The sequence below is a fragment of the Oncorhynchus clarkii genome, chromosome 1, assembly GCF_045791955.1.
Source record: "Oncorhynchus clarkii lewisi isolate Uvic-CL-2024 chromosome 1, UVic_Ocla_1.0, whole genome shotgun sequence".
In the NCBI taxonomy this organism is placed as follows: domain Eukaryota; kingdom Metazoa; phylum Chordata; class Actinopteri; order Salmoniformes; family Salmonidae; genus Oncorhynchus; species Oncorhynchus clarkii.
In genome coordinates, this window is record NC_092147.1 from 74,254,559 (window position 1) to 74,267,058 (window position 12,500).

The 12,500-nt window shown below is 42.7% G+C and overlaps 1 protein-coding gene across 1 annotated transcript in view; it reads left to right on the forward strand.

Moving 5' to 3' along the window:
• Nucleotides 1–12,500, forward strand: part of LOC139417489 (glutamate receptor ionotropic, delta-1-like) — a 346,221-nt gene that overhangs the window by 108,944 nt on the left and 224,777 nt on the right. The gene's annotated exons all lie outside the window — the stretch shown is intronic.

Sequence of the window (12,500 nt, forward strand, 5' to 3'; positions counted from 1 at the left end):
CTCTAGAGAGTTGAAAACAGCAGGTCTGGGACAGGTAGCACATCCGGTGAACAGGTCAGGGTTCCATAGCCGCATGCAGAACAGTTGAAACTGGAGCAGCAGCACGGCCAGGTGGACTGGGGACAGCAAGGAGTCATCATGCCAGGTAGTCCTGAGGCATGGTCCTAGGGCTCAGGTCCTCAGAGAGAGTGAACTCACATAGGACACCGGATAAGACAGGAGAAGTACTCCAGATATAACAAACTGACCCTAGCCCCCCGACATATAAACTACTGCAGCATAAATACTGGAGGCTGAGACAGGAGGGGTCAGGAGACACTGTGGCCCCATCCGATGATACCTCCGGACAGGGCCAAACAGGAAGGATACCCACCCACCCACTTTGCCAAAGCACAGCTCCCACACCACTAGAGGGATATCTCCAACCACCAACTTACCATCCTGAGAAAAGGCAGAGTATAGCCCACAAAGATCTCCGCCACAGCACAACCTAAAGGGGGGCGCCAACCCAGACAGGAAGATCATGTCAGTGACTCAACCCACTCAAGTGACGCACCCCTCCTAGGGACGGCATGAAAGAGCACCAGTAAGACAGTGAATGAGCCCCTGTAATAGGTTTAGAGGCAGAGTATTCCAGTGGAGAGAGGGGAACCGGCCAGGCAGAGACAGCAAGGGTGGTTCGTTGCTCCAGAGCCTTTCCGTTCACCTTCACACTCCTGGGCCAGACTACACTCAATCACATGACCCACTGAAGAGATGAGTATTTAGCAAAGACTTAAAGGTTGAGACCGAGTCTGCGTCTCTCACATGGGTAGGCAGGCCATTCCATAAAAATGGAGCTCTATAGGAGAAAGCCCTGCCTCCAGCTGTTTGCTTAGAAATTCTAGGGACAATTAGGAAGCCTGAGTCTTGTGACCGTATCGTACGTGGAGGAATGTACGGCAGGACCAAATCGGAAAGATAGTGCTGAATATGACCTAACTGAAGATAATTTAGTGCTTTATCCCTTAGCCGGAAAGTAGAGCATTGCAGTAGTCTAACCTAGAAGTAACAAAAGCATGGATTAATTTTTCTGCATAATTTTTGGACAGAAAGTTTCTGATTTTTGCAATGTTATGTAGATGGAAAAAAGCTGTCCTTGAAACAGTCTTGATATGTTTGTCAAAAGAGAGATCAGGGTCCAGAGTAACGCCGAGGTCCTTCACAGTTTTATTTGAGACGACTGTACAACCATCAAGATTAATTGTCAGATTCAACAGAAGATTTCTTTGTTTCTTGGGACCTAGAACAAGCATCTCTGTTTTGTCCAAGTTTAAAAGTAGAACATTTGCAGCCATCCACTTCCTTATGTCTGAAACACAGGCTTCTAGCGAGGGCAATTTTGGGGCTTCACCATGTTTCATTGAAATGTACAGCTGTGTGTCATCTGCATAGCAGTGAAAGTTAACACTATGTTTTCGAATGACATCCCCAAGAGGTAAAATATATAATGAAAACAATAGTGATCCTAAAACGGAACCTTGAGGAACACCGAAATTTACAGCTGATTTGTCAGAGGACAAACCATTCACAGAGACAAACTGATATCTTTCCGACAGATAAGATCTAAACAAGGCCAGAACTTGTCCGTGTAGACCAATTTGGGTTTCCAATCTCTCCAAAAGAATGTGGTGATCGATGGTATCAAAAGCAGCACTAAGGTCTGCGCAACAGCTTTTTCATGTTTTTTTTTGAGAGGAATGGGAGATTTGATTTAGGCCAATCGTTTTTTAAAATATTTTCTAGGTCAAGGTTTGGCTTTTTCAAGAGAGGCTTTATTACTGCCACTTTTAGTGAGTTTGGTACACATCCGCTGGATAGAGAGCCGTTTATTAGGTTCAACATAGGAGGGCCAAGCACAGGAAGCAGCTCTTTCTTAGTTGGAATAGGGTCCAATATGGGTCCAATATGCAGCTTGAAGGTTTAGTGGCCATGATTATTTTCATCATTGTGTCAAGAGATATAATACTAAAACACTTGAGTGTCTCTCTTGATCCTAGGTCCTGGCAGAGTTGTGCAGACTCAGGAAACTGAGCTTTGGAGGAATACTCAGATTTAAAGAGGAGTCCGTGATTTGCTTTCTAATTATCATGATCTTTTCCTCAAAGAAGTTCATGAATTTATTACTGCTGAAGTGAAAGCCATCCTCACTTGGGAAATGCTGCTTTTAAGTTAGCTTTGCGACAATATCAAAAAGACATTTCGGATTGTTCTTATTTTCCTCAATTAAGTGGGAAAAATAGGATGATCGAGCAGCAGTGAGGGCTCTTCGATACTGCACGGTACTGTCTTTCCAAGCTAATCGGGAAGCTTGCTTCAGAGCTCAGGTGTTTTCTGTATACCAGGAAGCTAGTTTCTCATGACAAATGTTTTTAGTTTTTAGGGGTGCAACTGCATCTAGGGTATTGCGCAAGGTTAAATTGAGTTCCTCAGTTAGGTGGTTAACTGATTTTTGTCCTCTGACGTCCTTGGGTAGGCAGAAGGGCATCAAGGAATCTTTGTGTTGCCTGAGAATTTATAGCACAACTTTTGATGCTCCTTGGTTGGGGTCTGAGCAGATTATTTGTTGCGGTTGCAAACGTAATAAAATGGTGGTCCGATCGTCCAGGATTATGAGGAAAAACATTGAGATCCACAACATTTATTCCATGGGACAAAACTAGGTCCAGAGTATGACTGTGACAGTGAGTAGGTCCAGAGACATGTTGGACAAAACCCACTGAGTCGATGATGGCTCCGAAAGCCTTTTGGAGTGGGCCTGTGGACTTTTCCATGTGAATATTAAAATCACCAAAGATTAGAATATTATCTGCTATGACTACAAGGTCCGATAGGAATTCAGGGAACTCAGTCAAGAACGCTATGTATGGCCCAGGAGGCCTGTAAACAGTAGCTATAAAAAGTGATTGAGTAGGCTGCATAGAGTTTATGACTAGAAGCTCAAAAGACGAAAACCTTTATATTTTTTTGTAAATTGAAATTTTCTATCGTAAATGTTAGCAACACCTCCGCCTTTGCGGGATGCACGGGGGATATGGTCACTAGTGTAACCAGGAGGTGAGGCCTCATTTAACACAGTAAATTCATCAGGCTTAAGCCATGTTTCAGTCAGGCCAATCACATGAAGATTATGATCAGCGATTAGTTCATTGACTATAACTGCCTTTGAAGTGAGGGATCTAACATTAAGTAGCCCTATTTTGATATGTGAGATATCATGATGTCTTTCAATAATGGCAGGAATGGAGGAGGTCTTTATTCTAGTGAGATTGCTAAGGCAAACACCGCCATGTTTTGTTTTGCTCAACCTAGATTGGGGCACAGACACGGTCTCAATGGGGATAGCTGAGCTGACTACACTGACTGTGCTAGTGGCAGACTCCACTAAGCTGGCTAACAGCCTGCTGCCTGGACTGCACCCTATTTCATTGTGGAGCTAGGAGAGTTAGAGCCATGTCTATGTTGGTAGATAAGATGAGAGCACCCCTCCAGCTAGGATGGAGTCCGTCATTCCTCAGCAGGCCAAGCTCGGTCCTGTTTGTGGGTGAGTCCCAGAAAGAGGGCCAATTAAATACAAATTATCTTTTGGGAGGGGCAGAAAACAGTTTTCAACCAGCGATTGAGTTGTGTGACTCTGCTGTAGAGCTCATCACTCCCCATAACTGGGAGGGGGCCAGAGACAATTACTCGATACCGACACATATTTCTAGCTGATTTACACGCTGAAGCTATGTAGTATCCCTCATCCTGGAGTCGCCTCTTCACTGTTGACTTTGAGACTGGTGTTTTGCGGGTACTATTTAATGAAGCTGCCAGTTGAGGACTTGTGAGGCGTCTGTTTTTCAAACTAGACACTCTAATGTACTTATCATCTTGCTCAGTTGTGCACCGGGGCCTCCCACTTCTCTTTCTATTCTGGTTAGAGACAGTTTGCGATGATGTTTGAAAGGAGTAGTACACAGCGTTGTACATGATCTTCAGTTTCTTGGCAATTTCTTGCATGAAATAGCCTTCATTTCTCAGAACAAGAATAGACTGACGAGTTTCGGAAGAAAGGTCTTTGTTTCCGGCCATTTTGAGCCTGTAATCGAACCCACAAATGTTGATGCGCCAGGTACTCAACTAGTCTAAAGAAGGCCAGTTTTATTGCTTCTTAATCAGAACAACAGTTTTCAGCTGTGCTAACATAATTTCAATGATCAATTAGCCTTTTTAAAATTATAAACTTGGATCAGCTAACACAACGTGCCATTGGAGACAGGAGTGATGGTTGCTGATAATGGGCCTCTTTGCCTCTTTGATAGAGACATACCCCAAGCGACTTACAGCTGTAATCGCAGCAAAAGGTGGCGCTACAAAGTATTAACTTAAGGGGGCTGAATAATTTTGCACACCCAATTTTTCAGTTTTTGATTTGTTAAAAAAGTTTGAAATATCCAATAAATGTCGTTCGACTTCATGATTGTGTCCCACTTGTTGTTGATTCTTCACAAAAAAATACAGTTTTATATCTTTATGTTTGAAGCCTGAAATGTGGCAAAAGGTCGCAAAGTTCAAGGGGGCCGAATACTTTCGCAAGGCACTGTAACTGTACATACTACAGCAAAACCACAGTAAATACCACAGTATACTTTAGTCCGCAAAAACACTACTGTGAATATTATAGTATTTTTATCATAGTATACTATAGTATTTTTTTATGTAGGTTGATAGCACGGGCCGATAAGCGCAAGCAAGGTAGTCTTATCGCTGTCCTCAGAGAGAGAAACTGAGGGACAAACCGAGGAAGCGAGTGTGTTTCTGTCAAAATGGTGGTTGTTTGTATCACACATTTGATTGTTATGTCTCGCAAGGCACTGCAATGACATTTTCGACTTGAAGACCATGTACTATGTACATGTACTATATTCATGCATACCTGTGTGCGCATATGTAAAAATGCACACACACACACACACACACACACACTGAGATGCATGCTGTCTATATAGCTTCTGATGTATTTCCATTGGATTTCACCATGCAAGATTCAATGAGGGTCTTTACCATGTGTGATTATCCTATTACGTTATGGTCTGATAAATATGACATCATGCAGCCTATATGATTTCAGACCACTACACTGGTGCAGTTGGGACATTGTCCCCAAGCCGTTGCTGTACTGTGAAAAATAAAAGGCGTTCCTGGAAAGTGTTCTATTAACTTGGTCAAATCAAGGTTAGTGGTACTTACTAAGATAATACGAATGCCTGACCTCCTTGACAGGTTAATTACAAGTATAGTAAAGTGTCTGGGAGTCAGATTACTCAAAGGTCTCTTTAGCTGTATAAAAGTCTGCCTGTGCCAATAATCAGTAGGGGGCATGTTTAACTGTGGCTCACATCACTCAAGGAATATGATTAATGACTATTCAAATATGGAGTAGTGAACTATGACTTTGATAGATGTCACTCTGCCACTGGGGCTTTTCACTGACTCTACTCTACTCTAAATTAAATAGATACTATTCATGTTTTATCCATGGTTGTCCACTAACAGTTGGATTGTGTCTCTTTCTTATTTTTCCTTCGATGCTCCTCATCCTACACTGTGCTTCTCTAAACCAGGTAGGATGAAGTTATTTTGTTAAACTGCTAGCAGTGTTCCAGAGACTCTGGGTTCGCGCCCAGGCTCTGTCGCAGCCGGCCGCGACCGGGAGGTCCGTGGGGCGACGCACATTTGGCCTAGCGTCGTCCGGGTTAGGGAGGGTTTGGCCGGTAGGGATATCCTTGTCTCATCGCTCACCAGCGACTCCTGTGGTGGGCCGGCAGCAGTGCACGCTAACCAGGTAGCCAGGTGCACAGTGTTTCCTCCGACACATTGGTGCGGCTGGCTTCCTGGTTGGATGCGCGCTGTGTTAAGAAGCAGTGTGGCTTGGTTGGGTTGTGCTTCGGAGGACGCATGGCTTTTGACCTTCGTCTCTCTCAAGCCCGTACAGCAGTTGTAGCGATGAGACAAGATAGTAATTACTAACAATTGGATACCACGAAATTGGGGAGAAAAGGGGGTAAAATAAAAAAACTAAATTAAATTAAAAACTGCTAGCAGTGTTATACTGTCAACTCATGCTTGTACACACACACACATGGATGAATATGTTTTATAAAAATGCTGAGGCACATTTTCTCTCAAGTTATAGTTTTTTGATTATGGCAAAACACATCCATGCAACATTTGTTTTCCAGACATGCTTTTTGTATGAACGTTTAACAGATTTGTATGCAGCCTCGTGCCTACCTGCATAAATATACACCATGTAAGCAATTGACCTGCCACACACGCTGATAAATACACACACTCTGACTAACGACACATCAACCTAGTGTTTTTCCTTATTCACATATGTTTAATTCCATCGAGATAAAAGTAGCCGAGTTCAGGGACTTTCTGTTTATTTTAATTGTTTTATCAATGTTAATTTGCTTCTAAATCCATCTCTGAAGGTGCTATGCAATCATGGATCAATTTGAATGAAAGCTCTTTGACCGTTCTACCAGGACATTCTATTTGACTCTGTGTTGTTGGGTAGGCTGAATGGAATCAAATAGGCTCACTCTGTCATAATCTAACACTTTGCCAGGAGCCTGCGGTAGAGTGCTATTTCCGTATGTGCCAATAATCACATTTCTTAATGGCAACATGGAAACGTGGGTGTTGCTAATGAGGTAAAGGGTCTCGGATTTTGGATGGGAGTGAAGAGCAGATGTTGTCGTTAATTTCCGTTTGAAAGAGGCCTATAATTAATGGTCAGACTGACAAAGTTGGCTTAGTTTTGTCTATATCACGAACATGCAGTCCTGAATTCAAATAATGTTGTTTCCTTTAACTGTTGTTACATGTGATGCGTCTTTAGATGTATGTTGTGACTGTCTTATAGCATAATGCAAATGCCCTCTACCATCTTTTACTAATATTATTAATGATGGAAGCTTCACATGGAATGTTAAGTGAGGCACTGGGTTGTCTAGAGAGATCTTGTCTTGCAAAAGGATGTGCTTATGTGCTTAAACTCACAGCACCCTATTCCCCATTCTAGGCCAGCTGCAATTTTATCCCACATTGAAATGGAATACTTTGACGCTGAACGCTTGTGGTATTCCTCGCCAGGGGTGGCTGGCTCATTGAGCGAGCTGGACCTTTTCATTGAAATGGCAATACTGAGGGACTGAAGTCTTGCTATAAAAACAAACATTAATTGGGGAGAGAGATGAATGGAGGGAGTGAAAGAGAATAAAGAAGAAAAGAGAGAAGAGGGAGTCGGAATGCTGAACACAGAATAAAATGTAGGGACTCAAATCTGAAAAAAATGTAATTGAAAGACAATTTATGTTCAAGCAGGACAATGTTTGGAGAATGTAATGTGGAATTGGAGACAGAATGACAGTGAGAGGGAAAGGGAGAGGGAGAGGGAGAGGGAGAGGAAGAGGGAGAGGGAGAGGGAGAGGGAGTAACAGAGAGAGAGTCACAGAGAGAGAGTGAATAGATATGCAGATAAACTCAATTTTTTTCCTCAAGGACTTATACAGGATACTAGCCTTAACATTAAAACCTTCAATCCAAATCAAAATTCCAGACCTAAAATCTTGATTTTGGACAAACTTTTCCTGAATAGGCTATTACTACCAAGGAACATCAAGAAAAAACTTCTAACAAACCAAAACCTGCAGAAAAAACGCAGAGTATCCTGGAAATACCATCCAACACAAAACTAAGTGAGTAATATTCAGTCTGAAGCTACTTCAGGAGCCCAAAAGTAAAAGACAATAATCTCTAGGTAATTTTGTTATAAACTCAGCAAAAAAAGAAACGTCCCTTTTTCAGGACCCTGTCTTTCCAAGATAATTCGTAAATTATCCAAATTACTTCACGGATCTTCATTGTAAATGGTTTAAACACTGTTTCCCCCGCTTGTTCAATGAACCATTAACAATTAATGAACTTGCACCTGTGGAACAGTCGTTAAGACACTAACAGCTTACAGAGGGTAGGCAATTAAGGCCACAGTTATGAAAACTTAGGAGAATAAAGAGGCCTTCCTACTACTCTTAAAAAAAGAAAAGAGTTGCCAAGGGTCCCTGCTCATCTAGGTGAATGTGCCTTAGGCATGCTGCAAGGAGGCATGAGGACTGCAGATGTGGCCAGGGAAATAAATTGCAATGTCCGTACTGTGAGACGCCTAAGACAGCGCTACAGGGAGACAGGATGGACAGCTGATCATCCTCGCAGTGGCAGACCATGTGTAACAACACCTGCACAGGATTGGTACATCCGAACATCACACCTGCGGGACAGATACAGGATGGCAACAACAACTGCCCGAGTTACACCAGGAACACACAATCCCTCCATCAGTGCTCAGACTGTCAGCAATAGGCTGAGAGAGGCTGGACTGAGGGCTTGAAAGCCTGTTGTGTCCTCACCAGACATCACCGGCAACAATGTCGCCTATGGGCACAAACCCAACGACACTGGACAGACAGGACTGGCAAAAAGTGCTCTTCACTGACGAGTCGCGGTTTTGTCTCAGCAGGGGTGATGGTTGAATTCGCATTTATCGTCGAAGGAATGAGCGTTGCACCGAGGCCTGTACTCTGGAGCGGGATTGATTTGGAGGTGGAGGGTCCGTCATTGCCTGGGGCGGTGTGTCAAGCATCATCAGACTGAGCTTGTTGTCATTGCAGACAACGCTGTGCATTACAGGGAAGACATCCTCCTCCCTCATGTGGTACCCTTCCAGCAGGCTCATCCTGACATGACCCTCCAGCATGACAATTCCACCAGCCATACTGCTCATTCTGTGTGTGATTTCCTGCAATACAAGAATGTCAGTGTTCTGCTATGGCCAGCGAAGAGCCCGGATCTCAATCACATTGAGCACATCTAGGACCTGTTGGATCGGATGTTGAGGGCTAGGGCCATTCCCCCCAGAAATGTCCGGGAACTTGTAGGTGCCTTGGTGGAAGAGTGGGGTAACATCTCACAGCAAGAACTGGGAAATCTGGTACAGTCCATGAGGAGGAGATGCACTGCAGTACTTATTGCAGCTGGTGGCCACACCAGATACTGACTGTTACTTTTGATTTTGACCCCCCTTTGTTCAGGGACACATTATTCCATTTCTGTTAGTCACATGTCTGTGGAACTTGTTCAGTTTATGTCCCAGTTGTTGAATCTTGTTATGTTCATACAAATATTTACACATGTTAATAAAACATGTTAAACCCAGTTGACAGTGAAATAACTTTTCTTTTTTTTGCTGAGTTTATAAAGCTAAGTAAATAAGTTTACTAAGCTACCAAGCTGCTAGGACAGAACAGACGTGGCAGCACCTTCAATTAGCACCGAAGTGTGAAGTCAGATATGTAAAAACTATTGAGCCCAACAATGGCAGGAGAGTTTCACAGCCCCCCCCTTCCAAATGCAGAGGCCTTTGAAGATCCAATGGCTTATCCCTGTACAGAGGTCATTACAGTACAGTATGGATATAAAAAATAACACTGCAAGGAATAAGTACAAAAACAGCTCCCCAAGGACGTTCAGCACTTGCTGACTGCTACAAAGAGGGGAACGTAAGCAACTTAATTTTTCACACAGACCATCCCCTGGCATGGCACAGTGCTATAAGAGCACACTACCCCTATGTCAAGGGAGAGGGTATTGGCCCAGGGTGGAAACTCAGAACACTAGACATTGAGGAAATTGAAACAACCTCTGTCAACATGTACAAGTCTGGAACAGTAACGGTGCAGGTCATCCTCATGCAGTTCCAGCAGGACTTTTACTGGGTCAAAGAGAGAGCCCAGCAGGAAACGCTCTCGCTCTGTGACGACTCCCCCATCCTGAGTCTCTCTGATCACACCTCTTCAAACTGCCCTGCAGACGAGGATAGTCCCCCCCCCAGCACTGAACACACCCAGGTTACACAACTGCACTGCTTCTCCGTCATTGAGAGGGATACATTCACAGAGCTAGAGAGAGTCATGGTGGAACTCAGAGCTAGTCCACACAATCCAGACAGAACAAACCCACAAAACATAAAACATACATTTTATCGATTATTAACGTTTATTAATACCTAAAGTTGGTTTACAAAAGTAGTTTGAAGTGATTTGTAAAAGTTTATAGGCAACTTTGTTAATTTTAAAAAGTGACGTTGCGTCGTGTAAAGGTGAATTTTCCTTGGATCAGACGGCCTTCATAAATGGACATTTTGGGCATACTTTGACGGATTTAATCGGGAAAAAGACCCAATTGTGATGTTTATGGGACATATAGGAGTGCCAACAAAGAAGCTCGTCAAAGGTAATGAATGTTTTATATTTTATTTCTGCGTTTTGTGTAGCGCCGGCTACCGCAAAATCTTTTGTTTAGGTCTCGTTCAGGTATTTTGGGGGGTGCATGCTATCAGATAATAGCTTCTCATGCTTTCGCCGAAAATCATTTTACAAATCTAACATGTTGGCTAGATTCACAACGAGTGTAGCTTTAATTGAGTACCTTGCATGTGTGTTTTAATGAAAGTTTGAGTTTTATTGAGTACTACGAGTGGCGCTCTGAAATTTCCGCTGATTTGGTTCCTGTGCAGGAACCAAAAACTCGCAACATCCGTAACAGGTTAAAGCATTCACAGTCAGTCCACTGACACCCCTATCAGATCAAAGCAAAATCACATTCTACTTGAACAGAGCTATGCTCAATCACGAGGCATCAAAGCCAAAGGAATTGAATAGTATTAAATGCTATAGATGGAAGGAAAATAGTTTGGAAATTTACAAAAAAAACTACTAGGCAACAACAAATCAACCCTTCTAGACAACTTCCTGGACAAAAGGATTCACTGTGATAGTGAAGGTGTAAACTTGGCAGTAGAAAACCTAAACAGTATATTTGACCTCTCAGCTTCCCTATCAAATCAAATAAAGTCAAACAGACAGCCCTAGAAATTGAACAACAGCGACAAATGATTTGATGAAGAATGCAAACACCTAAGAAAGAAATTGAGAAACCTATCCAACCAAAAACATGGAGACAATACAGAAAAATAGGGAACAGTGCGTCAGAAATCAGCTCTACTGTACGTAATTGAAGAATCCATAGAATCTAACCACTTCTGGGAAAATTGGAAAACTCTAAACAAACAACAACACAAAAAGTTATCCATCCAAAACTGAGATGTATGGATAAACCACTTCTCCAATCTTGTTGGCTCTATAACAAAGAACAAACAGCAAAAACATATACACTACTCAAATGTTTTAGAACACCTACTCATTCAAGGGTTTTTCTTTATTTTTACTATTATCCACATTGTAGAATAATAGTGAAGACATCAAAACTATGAAAGACCACATATGGAATCATGTAGTAACCAAAAAACTGTTAAACATAAACAAATATATTTTATATTTGAGATTCTGCAAATAGCCACCCTTTCCCTTGATGACAGCTTTGCACACTCTTGGCATTCTCTCAACCAGCTTCTCCTAGAATGCTTTTCCAGCAATCTTGAAGGACTTCCCACATATGCTGAGCACTTGTCGGCTGCTGTTCCTTCACGCTGCGGTCCAACTCATCCCAAACCATTTCAATTTGGTTGAGGTTGGGGGATTGTGGAGGCCAGGTCATCTGATGCAGCACTCCATCACTCTCCTCCTTGGTAAAATAGCCCCAATAGCCTCAGAGTTTAACAACCATTACAACCTTAGCTTATACTGAAGTTACGCATGGTCTCTACTCAAACCTTAGCCCTCTCAGTAATCGAGGTACGCATGGTCTAAAGTGAGCTTCTCCAGGTGGGGGTTTTAACTGTGGAAAAGCTGTCCCATGACGCCAGATCGATGTCTGTGCTCATGGGGGCGGGCCAATGACGTAGTGAAACTTTAAACAGAAATACAATAACTCTCACATTATAGGTTTAAAATCACATTACACAATTTAACAAAAAGTTTCATCTTTAAGCATTCATTTTATTCAATAATTAGATGCAAGAGGCTCCTGTATAAACATAGTTATGGTAATGTGGCTGTATTGTCTTTCCTGAGGTCACAATCATAAAACAAAATGGACCGGTCGTAGCTGGATTCTCCACCGACCATTTCCACATTCTCCAAAACATGGATATTGTTCAGTTCTCAAGTTCTGTGATGTAGAAGACGTTCCTTTGTTCTACTGTGAAATTCTCTCTGACTATTCTGCCTGGCCACGAGGAGAGAGTCTCCTCTAGGAATTTACAACCTGAGATAACAGAACCTGGGCGTAAGAGGGAGAGAGGGGGAAGGCACTCGCTACACCCAATGAGGGCCACGTCATGACAGTGTCCTTTAGTAGTGGTTTCTTGGCAGCAATTTGACCATGAAGGCCGGATTCACACTGTCTCCTCTGAACAGTTGATGTTCAGATGTGTCTGTTACTTTAACTCTGTG